This window comes from Felis catus, chromosome F1 (assembly GCF_018350175.1).
Source record: "Felis catus isolate Fca126 chromosome F1, F.catus_Fca126_mat1.0, whole genome shotgun sequence".
Classification (NCBI taxonomy): Eukaryota; Metazoa; Chordata; class Mammalia; order Carnivora; family Felidae; genus Felis; species Felis catus.
This window is the reverse complement of record NC_058384.1, coordinates 6,850,449-6,861,908: the sequence shown is the minus strand read 5'-3', so window position 1 is coordinate 6,861,908 and position 11,460 is coordinate 6,850,449. Positions and strand designations below refer to the sequence as shown.

Below are 11,460 nucleotides of genomic sequence, written 5' to 3'. Positions count from 1 at the left end.
GGCATCCTGCCCACAAACCTTTATGGGGAGCAATTCCACAAACCCTGGTGATCAGAGAGATAATTTTTCTATAAAGTAAAAGAAACACCCTATAACTTTGACAAAAGTATAGTTGCATTTGAGAGGACCCTGTTTGGCAGATTTCATTGAGTGTTGAACTAAGAATCTGAAATCATTTATACACCCCCAATTTGCCATCAGAACGTGGAAGAATCCATAGACTACTGGAATCTCCATTTTTAAGCTATTGATAAGTGAAGATTATTAGAAATTATTCTGGAGCAAAGGTATGAAGTTGTTATATTTTAGTCAATCCCACAGGTTTAGAAGAAGCATAAATCAGAAGAAAATAAGAAATAAGATTCTTGTAGGGGTGCTTGGGGGGGCTCAGTTGGTTGAGCATCCAACTTTTGATTCCAGCTCGGGTCATGATCTCAGGGTTGTGGCATCGAGCCCTGCATCTGGCTCAGTGCTGAGGTGGGAGCCTGCTTGGGCTTCTCTCTCTCTTCCTCTCTGCCCCTCTTCCCTGATCATGCTGTTGTCCTGTAAAATAAAACAAAAGAAAGAAAGAAAGAAAGAAGAAAGAAGAAAGAAAGAAAGAAAGAAAGAAAGAAAGAAAGAAAGAAAGAAAATTATTGTACACTTGGTACATATAATGATTCAGTGCCATAATCGTTTCATTGCTTGGAAGCATAATTTGTAGTTATTTTCATCTCCTATATTCTTGGATCTGAATCTAAGTTGGTGATTTTTTATTGGTTAACTATAATAATAAAGATACCAAGAGAATATGTTAGAAAAGTTAGAAAGCCTACATCTTTGCAATCATCATGATTTTCTGGTTAGTATCTTGGGTCTTTTTGGTTTCGATCCCACAGTTTAATAATGCTTTTGGGTGCGGTTATGATCACAGTGGTATACAGTGGTTTGTAGGCCAGAATTCAACATCATACTCTTCTGAAGGTTATTAACACTTTTTTCAAATAAGATTCCTAAAAATAAAATCTCACTCCTATCCTCAGTCACTCTTTCTTTCTGTCTTTCTATCTCTCTCTCACTCAATCACTCTTGCATCTACCCTTTCACATCTGAATAAAGATAACATTTATTTCATTGAAAATATTACTGGACCATGGTTTGAAGTCACTCTACCAAAGAGAAGCAAGGACAAAAAAAAATCATGAAATGTCTTTCAGCTGACTTTCATTTATATTCCACTTTCTTCTTTGTAGCACTACACATCCTCTCATTGTGTTTTGCAATTCCCTTAATATATTTTAGAAAGAAGAAGCTCAGACCTCCTTTTTTCCATTAATAGGTATTTCTTCATTTAGATATCTGTCTGTTTCTTTCTTCACCCTCAAACATGATCTTTTATATAAAAGTGGGTCACAGAAAATTGTTAATGTCAAGCCATGCAAGATCTATCAATCTACCTTCCGGGGCTTAAGAAGCAATAGCTGACATTACCAGGAAGCAATTTCAGGTGAACTCCACTAGCGTTTCTAGTATTCTTCCCTAAGGAAATGTCTTGATCAGAAGAAAATGGCTAATTTCAAATATTGCACTCGGTTTCAAAGGCTTAACAATCCCAAAGCCTTGTGCTCAGAAGATTAAACAGAAATAAACCTGCATTATATTACATGTTATCTGATTAACAATTTTTCAAACTACTTTTTAAAAATTCTTCAGTCCCAGAGCAACATGAAGAGCACGGAACTTGGAGCCAGAAAGTCTAGGTGTGAGACTAGATCTGCCACCGACAAACTGTAACAGATTTGCACACTCATCATTGGCTGCACTGTTTTCTCTGCAAAATATGGATTTAAACTAGAAGACCTTTGAGGTCCCCTATGACTCTATGACATTTCTACCACTTGCTGCAATTCATGCCATCTGTATATATTTGCCAAATCTGAACTTGTGCCAGGCCCCGTCCTAGAGCCCGAAGAAAGGATAGATGACAAGGTACAGCCCTGACCGCTCAAGATCCCGCTGGGCTGACCAGCAAGTGAATCAAAATGGGCACACATTCAAGCATGGTGGCACCTGCCGATATTTTCATCACTTCCATCAGGTTCTTGCTACTCATACATGCATCTCTATCCGCATGCACAGATGCCTACTCACTCTACTCACACACACCTACCTACCTTACCACAAAAAGATAGCTATTCATCCAATTTGGTGAATCGATATCCACTATATTCACATGGCCAAATGTATCGTTTTGAATGGCTGAATTCTTCAGGGCGACCTGGTTCTCCAAAATGTGAATGGGAAGCTGAAAACCCTCCATCATGACTACAGAAAAGAAAGCGTTTTCAAAATGAATTATGTTAAGCCACATGTTAACAAGGAAAGACATTTTAGTTGTGAGCCACTCTAGAAGAATGTGATCATCTTGCACTAAAGTATAGCCTCCATTAGTTTCTCATATTGTCTGAAACATAACTATCGTATTCTTTTGCTTTGGTTTAAAGTATCAGCTGCTGTTAGAAGTTAAAACTTCATGATATAGATATTAGATGCTGTATCTTTTCCAATCGTGAACTGCTTGGAGTAAATTAATTATCAGCTTCTATTTTATAGTGAGTGTAGAGTGAAGAGTGTATAGTAGAAGCTGAAATTGTCCGGACCCCTCTGCTGTAGGTGGGGGCTAGGGAGCCGACTGTGCAGAGGTTCTCAGAGAGGTTGGGCTTAGAATTGGCTGAGGCTAGGGCTGTGGACAATGCAGCTGGGAGAGACAGCCACAGGTGATATCTAGAGGCAGAGTCACAGCAAGACTCCAGAATAGAGTCCTAGTGAAACATTAATCCAGAAGGACTGGGCAGGGGAACAGAAATGATGTGACCAAGAGAAGGGTCAGTAACACAGATCCCTAATATAGAGTAAACATGTGCAGAATGGAGTTGAAATATGGCGTTCAAGATATTTCTGAAGATACTGATATGTAAAACCACAGGAAATTTTTATAGAAATCTATAAAGATGGCCAAATCCAGAAAGAAAGACAGCAAGGAGAGACAAAATCAGGGAGGGAGGACAACTTGGCCCCAAACTTATGAAAACATCTTGAATGTGTGTTAGAAAAACATTTAATGGCCTTGAGCACTTTTAAAGGAGTTGAATAATGCCAGCAAAGTCTTGCTTTTAGCTATCAGTCAGTTTAGTGCCCAAATCGTATTACCTTCCAACAGAAAGTGCAAAGGGAACATTTGCTTTGGTCTTATTTCTTAGTAATGCTAGATCTCATGTTCCACACATGTCCCTAGAGGACATAGCTGCCAGGATAGTGACATAGACTTTAGAGATTAACAGAACAACTGAATTAGTAAAATGACATTTTCTTATCGCTAGTTTACCCCCAATATCTAAGCAGCAACTGGTCCAACCTTTCCCAGTGCTGGACCCTGGTTCTGTTCTCCCAGATTGTCCCTGTCGACCCTGACACCACACTCATCAGATGTCATTACATCTGATCTAGTGAGTCCCTTGTGCCTACTAGAATTGGGAACATCGTAGGTTCCTTAATATATATTCATTGAATAAATTAATGAAAGGATCTATTGATCAATTCAGCTCATTTTATAGGTCAACCACCCAAATTTGAAAATATTCCTTTTAGGGGCGCCTGGGTGGCGCAGTCGGTTAAGCGTCCGACTTCAGCCAGGTCACGATCTCACGGTCCGTGAGTTCGAGCCCCGCGTCAGGCTCTGGGCTGATGGCTCGGAGCCTGGAGCCTGTTTCCGATTCTGTGTCTCCCTCTCTCTCTGCCCCTCCCCCGTTCATGCTCTGTCTCTCTCTGACCCAAAAATAAATAAAAACGTTGAAAAAAAAATTTAAAAAAAAGAAAATATTCCTTTTCTTGGATATATAACTAATAACCACCCAAATCTCTCCAAAAGCAGGCCTTGTCCTAAAGCTGCTTTACTTCTATTAAGTAGAAGTCCAAGGCAAAAGCATTTACTTATTTTAAAAAAGCTCTTTGGGGCTAGAAACACATGTCCAATTTGGGGGCCTTTCAGTGTGAACCAGATACTTTCTTTGCTAGACAATAATTTCTTTTTTCCCCCCTACACTTCATAAGCACACTGCTTCTCAAATCACCTCCTGTTCACATCCCTTTCTATGTTAGAATGCAGATTTATAAAGGTGGAAAAGATAAGGAAACAGAGGTCTAGAACGATTATGACAAAGAGGTTTTGCCCTGGATTTTAACTGCTCAGATAGAAATACACACTTTGGATTAAGCTCTGCTTGGAAATTTCAGCTCATTAGTGCCCCTTCAAGCCAAAGAGACCCCAAAGGACATGTTGAAAAACAGGGCTGGTAGAAATGGGTTATAGAGGAGATAGAATGCAACCCCTTTATTTTTTCTGACAGGACAGGTCCTGTTGGATACAGCATCTTTTCTGACCCTCAACAGGGAATCCAAAGTTATCAAGGTCCCATGTGAGAGTGGAGTCATGTAGAGGACAGATGATGAATGGGGTCCTGGCTCTGGGGCATCCACAGGGGTCCTTTCCCAGGTCCCAAGTGCATAACAATGTGAAGGGTGGACACACTTTGCATACAGTAGAATCTTCACACTAGCCCCTTGATTTGTGAGGTAAGAGCCATCATTAAGAAAAGCCAAGAAGAAGCCCTTAAAACTGTTCCTCCCTCTCTCCCACCAAGATTGCCAGTAAAAAAGAACACTATCTCTTATGTGGATGGACTAGCAGAGATTCATGCCACTCTCAAAGACTTCAAGCTTGCAGTAGTAGAGAACCTCATCATACCCCCCTCTTAATCCCAGTCTGACCACTGAAGTAGACAGATGGGTCATAGTGCTTGATAGAGACAACTGCAAACCAAATCAAGAAACGGCCTAATTGTAGTTGCTGGGCAATTTTATCCTTAGTAGAGTATATCAACACAGCATCTTACACAGGATGTGTCTGTGGATCTGATAATTTCATCCTTGTCAATAAGCCACCAGGAAAGAGGACCAGAAGCAGTTCACATTCAACTGGGAAGGACAATAAAAATTCAATCTTATCCCAGGGCTGTTAACACTCCTGTTCTCTTTATAGTATTCCCTAAAGAGAACTTTATTGTTTAGACATTCTACAGAGTAGCACACTGGCCCAATTAACAATTGGATCTGATAGGCAGGAAGTGGCAGTCCCTCTGGATGTCCTGATGAGACACATGCAGTCCAGAGAGGGTAGAAAAACCCAACAAAGATTCAGAGATGTAGCACACTGGTGAAGTTTTGGGGGTCTAGTGGTCTAGGGCATGCCAGGATATCTCCCTTCCAAGTTAAAAAATAAGTACTACTGGGGCACCTGGGTGGCTCAGTCAGTTGAGCATCTGACTCTTGACTTCAGCTCAGGTCATGATCCCAGGGTCGTGGGATAGAGCCCCACATCTGGGTCTACGCTGAGCATGGAGCCTGCTTAAGACTCTTCCTCTCTCTCTCTCTCTACCTCTGTCCCTCTCACTTGCTTGTGCTCTCTCCCTCTTTCTCAAATTAAAAAAGTAAAAATAAAAGAATAAGTACTACATCTTGCAGCTTCTACCACTAAGTAAGAAATACTGCTCTGAGTAGCCTCCTCAGAGTGCAATGTAGCATGCACCAAACTTAAGAACACTGCTCAACTCATTGATCAGTAAACTCAGAAGTCTTACAGCTTTGAATGGAGCCCAGAACAAAAGAAAGCTCTACAGTGGGCCAGCAGATCCCATGGTGTTAGTGTTATTTGTAGTAGACAGACGCTGAACTGTGTATCTGGCCAACTCCAATAGGAAAGTTTCAGTGCAAGCTCCTAGGATTCTGGAGTAAGACCATTTGAAAGCATCTTCTGGCAGACTGGGTCCTTCTGGAGACTGAGCTCTGACCATAGATCAAGTGACCACGTAACTGGAGCTTCCCATCATGAGCTGGGTGCTATCAGACCAACCAAGTCATAAAGCCACTTGAGTAAAGCCACAATCTGTTGTACAATGGAGGCAGTACATTGTGGATTGGGCACAAGCAGGACCATTGAGCACAAGTGAGCTGCATGAACAGGTGGCCAGGCTCTAGCATTACCCACCCTATTGCACCCATGTGTCTCCCTCAACTCACATCTATGGCCTCCTACTGCAGTTCTCTACAACCAGTTGTCAGACATGGAAAAATCCTGGGGCTGGCTTACAGAAGGGTCAGCTTGATATGCTGGTGTGAGCTGGAACAAATATTGCTGCTGTACTATGGTTTCATTCAAGCATGAGCCTGAACCCCCGCGATGAGAGCAAGCCCTCCCAGTGGGTGGGGCTTCAGAAGGCATCTGGTTGTCCATTTTGTTGAGAGAAAGAAGGGATATGCACACATTCCCGCCTTTGGGGTAGTGTTTAGCTGGTTTGTCATAGGGTTGTAGTGAACAACCTGGAGAAGAGGCATATGGAGAAGCATGTGGGAGTGGGCTCAACGTGAGCAATTCTTTGCGCTCCATATTATTGCTCACCAGACAGTATCCACGGCATAAGGGGTGCTAAACAACCAGGTAGACAGAATGACTCATCCAGTAAGTATTAGCAATCCCAGTGCTTGCAAAATGGGCCAGGGCAGAGTTCAGCCATAGTCTAACAGATGGAGGCCATGCCTGGGCCCCAAACCAAAAGCTCCCTCTCATCAAAGCTTATCTAGCCACTGCCACTGCTGCATATCCAACCTGTAACAGCACTAGTCAACATTAATAGGGTACTACGATGTCCAATTATGTACAGAGTGGGATCTCATGTAATATCACCCTGGACCAAGAGACCGGCTTATTACCAAAGGACATGCAACCATGAACATGGTCTATGGTATTCCATGATCATACACCATACTGTGCTGCACCACACAGATGCCATCAGCCTGGATGATGATGAAGCAGTCATTTGAAGGTGCAGCTGAGGCACTAACATGGAGATGACATTCTGCAATGTTGATGCACTGTCCTTCAGAATGAAGTACGTATCCTAAACCAGTGGTCTTTATATGGTTCTGTGTTCTACATATGTAGAATACAACAGTCTAACAACCAAGGGGTGGAAAGACTCTTATCATCACTGCTAATGTCCCCCTGGAGGCAAACAGGTTCTGAAGGTCTAGAGTACCTTGTTCCCAGAAGAGGAACTCCTCCACCTGGGGACTATAAGGGTCCTCTATACTTAAATTCATAGCTTGTCAGGTGATTTTAGGTTACACTGGTAGACCAGCAGGCAAAGAAATTGTATCAGCAAGGGTAATCTACCATTGGTAGGGTTATTGCTACATAATGGGGGCAAAGAGGAATATATTTATGACACAGATATTCACTAGGAAATATCTTGATATCTTCATGTCCAGTTTAATCTGTGAAGAGACAATTAAAGCAACCATGGATTGACAAAGGTATGATAAATAAGGACTCTGATCCCTTATGGATGAAAATCTGGATCAGCTAACCAGACAAGCTGTCTAGACCAGCACAAGTATTAGCCATGCTGAGGAGAATCTGGAATGGTGGTGGATCAGTCATAGCACTTTGAAGGATCCGCCGCACCAGGAGATGAAATGAAATAGCTCGTCCCCCACTGTGTCTTCATGTGCCCCCTCCTGCTCTGGTTTTCAAAATCCATACCTTCAGCAGACTTTGGAGGACTGCCCTCATTGCTCTCTTCAATCACAGAGAACTTTCTTCCCCAGCCCCATACCTTGTAGCTTACAGGAGGTTACTCAGGACTACAGGTGAACTCTATGCCTATGGAATGGAACAGGGAGACACTGGGACAGCATCTTCTGTCCACAGATGGAAACTGCCAGAATTGATGGCCCCCTTAACACTGGTCATCCACCTAAACATGTTAACTGTCCGAGGAAGGGAAGTGCAAGTTATATCCTTTGAAAATTATGCGCCCAAAACACAGAAGCTTTCACCACAGAAATCACACATATCAATACAACTCCAATTTCTGCCAAGAGGGATAATTAGCCCAAAAGGATCCCTTTTTTGGATGCTTTCTCAGATAAAGTGAATGCAGAGTATACAGACGACAGGTCTTTTGTTCAACTGCTTTAAAAAAAAAAGAAGACAAGACATGGGTACCCATTATGTCAGATGGACATGGTGGCTCTTTGTCACAGTGGCAGTTCCGACAAAGGCTGTGTGTTTTGAAGTTTCCTTCTTGGCGCCAAGAACCTGTGTGCTCTCTATAAATGTCCATCTCACTCTGTGGAAGGCCCAGCAGTTATCTACAATTTGGTCACTTCCCTTTCATCAAAACCTTTCCATTTTCTTATCTCTAAAATAAACCACTATGGCTATTTTCTATTTTGGAGGAAGGAAGAGAAAAGATGGCTTATCTTTATTTATTTAAAGACATATATACTGTGTGCTTCCAGAAGGACCTGGGGCTAGCTCACAGTTTTGGCATGTAGCGCAAAGGCACAATGGGACATTTAAGCATAGAGCAAAAGGGAGCCCACATAAAGGGAAAGGAAAGAGCTGGTGCTAGTAGATACCACAGCTGAACAAATTTTTCCATTTGGAAAATTATTATGGACCTCACTTTTCTATGACTGAAAGTGAAAAGAGAAACATGTTGTGGTTATCTGGCTTTGGCTTCATAACATTACACGGCTCATAAATTTATCTTCAGGAATGCAATTACTCCTGAAACAATAGAATGGATTAGAAGCAATGATTCCCTCTATCAAAGTTACCAAAATACAGAAGGCCCAAGATTTTTAGAATCATTTCTTCAGAGCTAAGAAGGAGATGACAGCAGTTGGAGCTATGCTCTGTTTACTGACCTGAAAGAGTCTGGTCACCCTGGGACAGAGGAAGAAAAACCAAGATCTCCACAATATGTGCTGCCAGGCCACTGGGAAAGACACTGTCTCTAGGTACAAAAGAGCCAGAGGACCGTCTCACCAAAGACCAAGCAAAGAAGAGAGAGACTGGCAGAACTACAATAGAAAAAGAAACACCAAAATCAAGCTTTTAACCTTCCTATATTTTTTCAACGCTGTTAACACAGTTTCTGGCAACCAAGCATGTCTTTGAAACTCACCCCATCATTGATTTATTACCAAAATTAATAAATGCTTCTTGGAATAGCTGTCATCATGCGGTCCCCTTCTGTGGGAGCAGCCCTTTCTCAGCTACGGGACTCCAACAGCTCCTTCTGTGATCCCCAGTTTGAAACAGACACAAGCTGGTGGGTCACATTTCCTTTCTTATGCACGAAAAGCTTGGAGTGGAACATTGCAATGGTGGAAGTTGAGCTGATAACAGTACTCTGCCAGAAAAGAGACCTCGGAACTCTTGCTCCTAAATACCTTAGAACTCCCACAGGATCGTTTCTTCCCTGGATCCAGATGAATCATCTTTTTCCTGGATTCTGTGGGCTGTGCCATTGTCTTGCAAATTTTCATCTCCTTTTTTTCCCCCTTTAGTTGCCCAGAATTGATTTCTATTTCTTAACTTATAGCACAAATGAATCCTTGCATAAGTCTTGCAAATGACACTAAGCGACATTGGTGGAAAATAGTCAATGATTGTTATGAATAAGAAATACAATCATACCCAATAAAATTAGAAAGAACAGAACAAAAACAGGGGGCAGGTGGTGTATGGAATTAGCCAGTGCCTTGGTTCCAAATGGAAACAGGTGCTGTCACAGGTGGAGTTTTCTAGAAGCAAATGCTGAGAAAGTTTGGATGCAAGATATATACAAAGGATGAACACCTGTGAATAGAAAGGATAGGATCTGTGCAAAGAGCAAAGTCAAATTGTGATGTCCATCCAGAAAATCCTCTTGGCCAGGAGCCCTGTAGTACCAATGCCGAGGCAGACCCTGAAAAGCAGGTAACTGGAGGTTGCCTTCTGGTCACTCCCACAGTTGGGTGGCAAGTCTTCCCTTGAAGGTATAGACTCGGTGTCTATCAGAGGCCACCCTTCGTGCCATTTGGATTCGCTTCTCTGTATACATTCAGGAAACGTCTTGTCCCATATCCAGTGGCAGAAACTTAGAAAAAGAAGGCTAGTTAGGAGGAAGAATTGCCCTCCTTCTACTCTGGTTGACCTTGGGGCTGCAAGGATACCCATCATCTCCCTCCTCCACTATCATCCTCAGTTGCCCTCATCATTAGCTGCATCCCTGCTGATCTCATCAGCTTACCCGGGCCATGAACCAGACCATCACTTCTGAAACATGTCCTGCTCAGGCCAAGGTTACGACCTCTGTCCATTTGCAGTCATAGTTGTGAAAGACAGTCCCAAGAAGCACCCAAGTGGATCATCTTGGTTTCCTACAGATCCCTCCCTACCCCTGCACAACAGCAACCCTGTCCCCTCCGGAAGCTCAAGGCCAATGACCCTTACCAAAACAATGACACCTCTTCTTGTCTGTCATCCACACAAGTTGTCTACAGGGCTCAGGAGGCAGCCATACCTCAAAATTCAATGGGAACCTTAGCAATAGTATGCCCCCTCTGGGTACCAGCATCTCTCACCCTATAGAATCCAGAGTTGCAGAGACGGAAAGCACAGAGTCATTCTGTGGATTTCTGGGAGTCTTGTAAATTGTAAATGTCATTCCAAACAATGGCTGAAACCATGCAATCAGCACAGAAACAGCAGTACCCACGCAGGGGGCACCTGTTAGGAAGCAGGCACTGTGCATGAGTTATTTCATTTGACACTCTCAGCACCCGATGACATGAGTCCCTTCATTATCTCCACGCTGCACTTGAGGACAGCGAGGTTTCCCAAAAGGAAATTACTTGCTCTGGGTTGCGAAACTAATAAAGGTAGAGCTGGGACACCTTTGCTTCTGCTATTTTGTGACATCATAGAAAATAATTAAAGTTTAGTTACAAAGCCAAAAATAAATGAGCAAATGCATGTTGATGTAAGAAATAACTTTATGGTGCTCTGTACACGCTTGCTACTTGAATAAATGAAGAACTAGCTTGGCTTTATCCTTTCTGTTATCAGTTAATTATTCTTCATACTTTCATGTCTCAGAATGGCCCTGCATCTCTTCTTGTTATCATTATTCAATTAGAACCATGCCCCAGTTTCTATCCTGCAGTAAATCCTGGAGTGGTGTCTGTTGAGTGTAAGTGTAAGAGAATGATAAGACAGTCTCTTATTCTAAAAATACAGCGAAGCGGGAGAAATAGGCTGTACATTAATTTTTTTTTTTACTAAAGAAGCTCAAAATGGCATCTCTCTCAGCTCATTAATTCTAGAAGCTTCCCTGTGAAGATGGCTACCGAAGGAGCTTTCTTATGTCTCAGAATGAAGGGGAAGTAGTAAGTGGATAGAAAGAAGAGATCTCAAAACTCCAGAAAGAGCCATCTTATTAGAAACTCAGCGTCTGCCAGTGAAGGAGCTAACATCAGATCTTAATTCAAAGCCTTAGTCGGAAGACAATTTCTCTCTTTTGGGAGCAGGCA

At 42.4% G+C, this 11,460-nt stretch overlaps 1 long non-coding RNA gene across 1 annotated transcript in view; it reads right to left on the bottom strand.

Moving 5' to 3' along the window:
* Nucleotides 1–492: 492 nt before the first annotated feature.
* LOC123382866 overlaps nt 493–11,460 on the bottom strand; it is a 55,891-nt gene continuing 44,923 nt past the window's right edge. Inside the window, exons 3-4 of the long non-coding RNA XR_006591956.1 lie at nt 2,154–2,304; nt 493–543 (exon numbers count right to left, since the gene is read on the bottom strand). This is a non-coding gene — a long non-coding RNA (uncharacterized LOC123382866). The remainder of the gene's footprint in view (nt 544–2,153; nt 2,305–11,460) is intronic.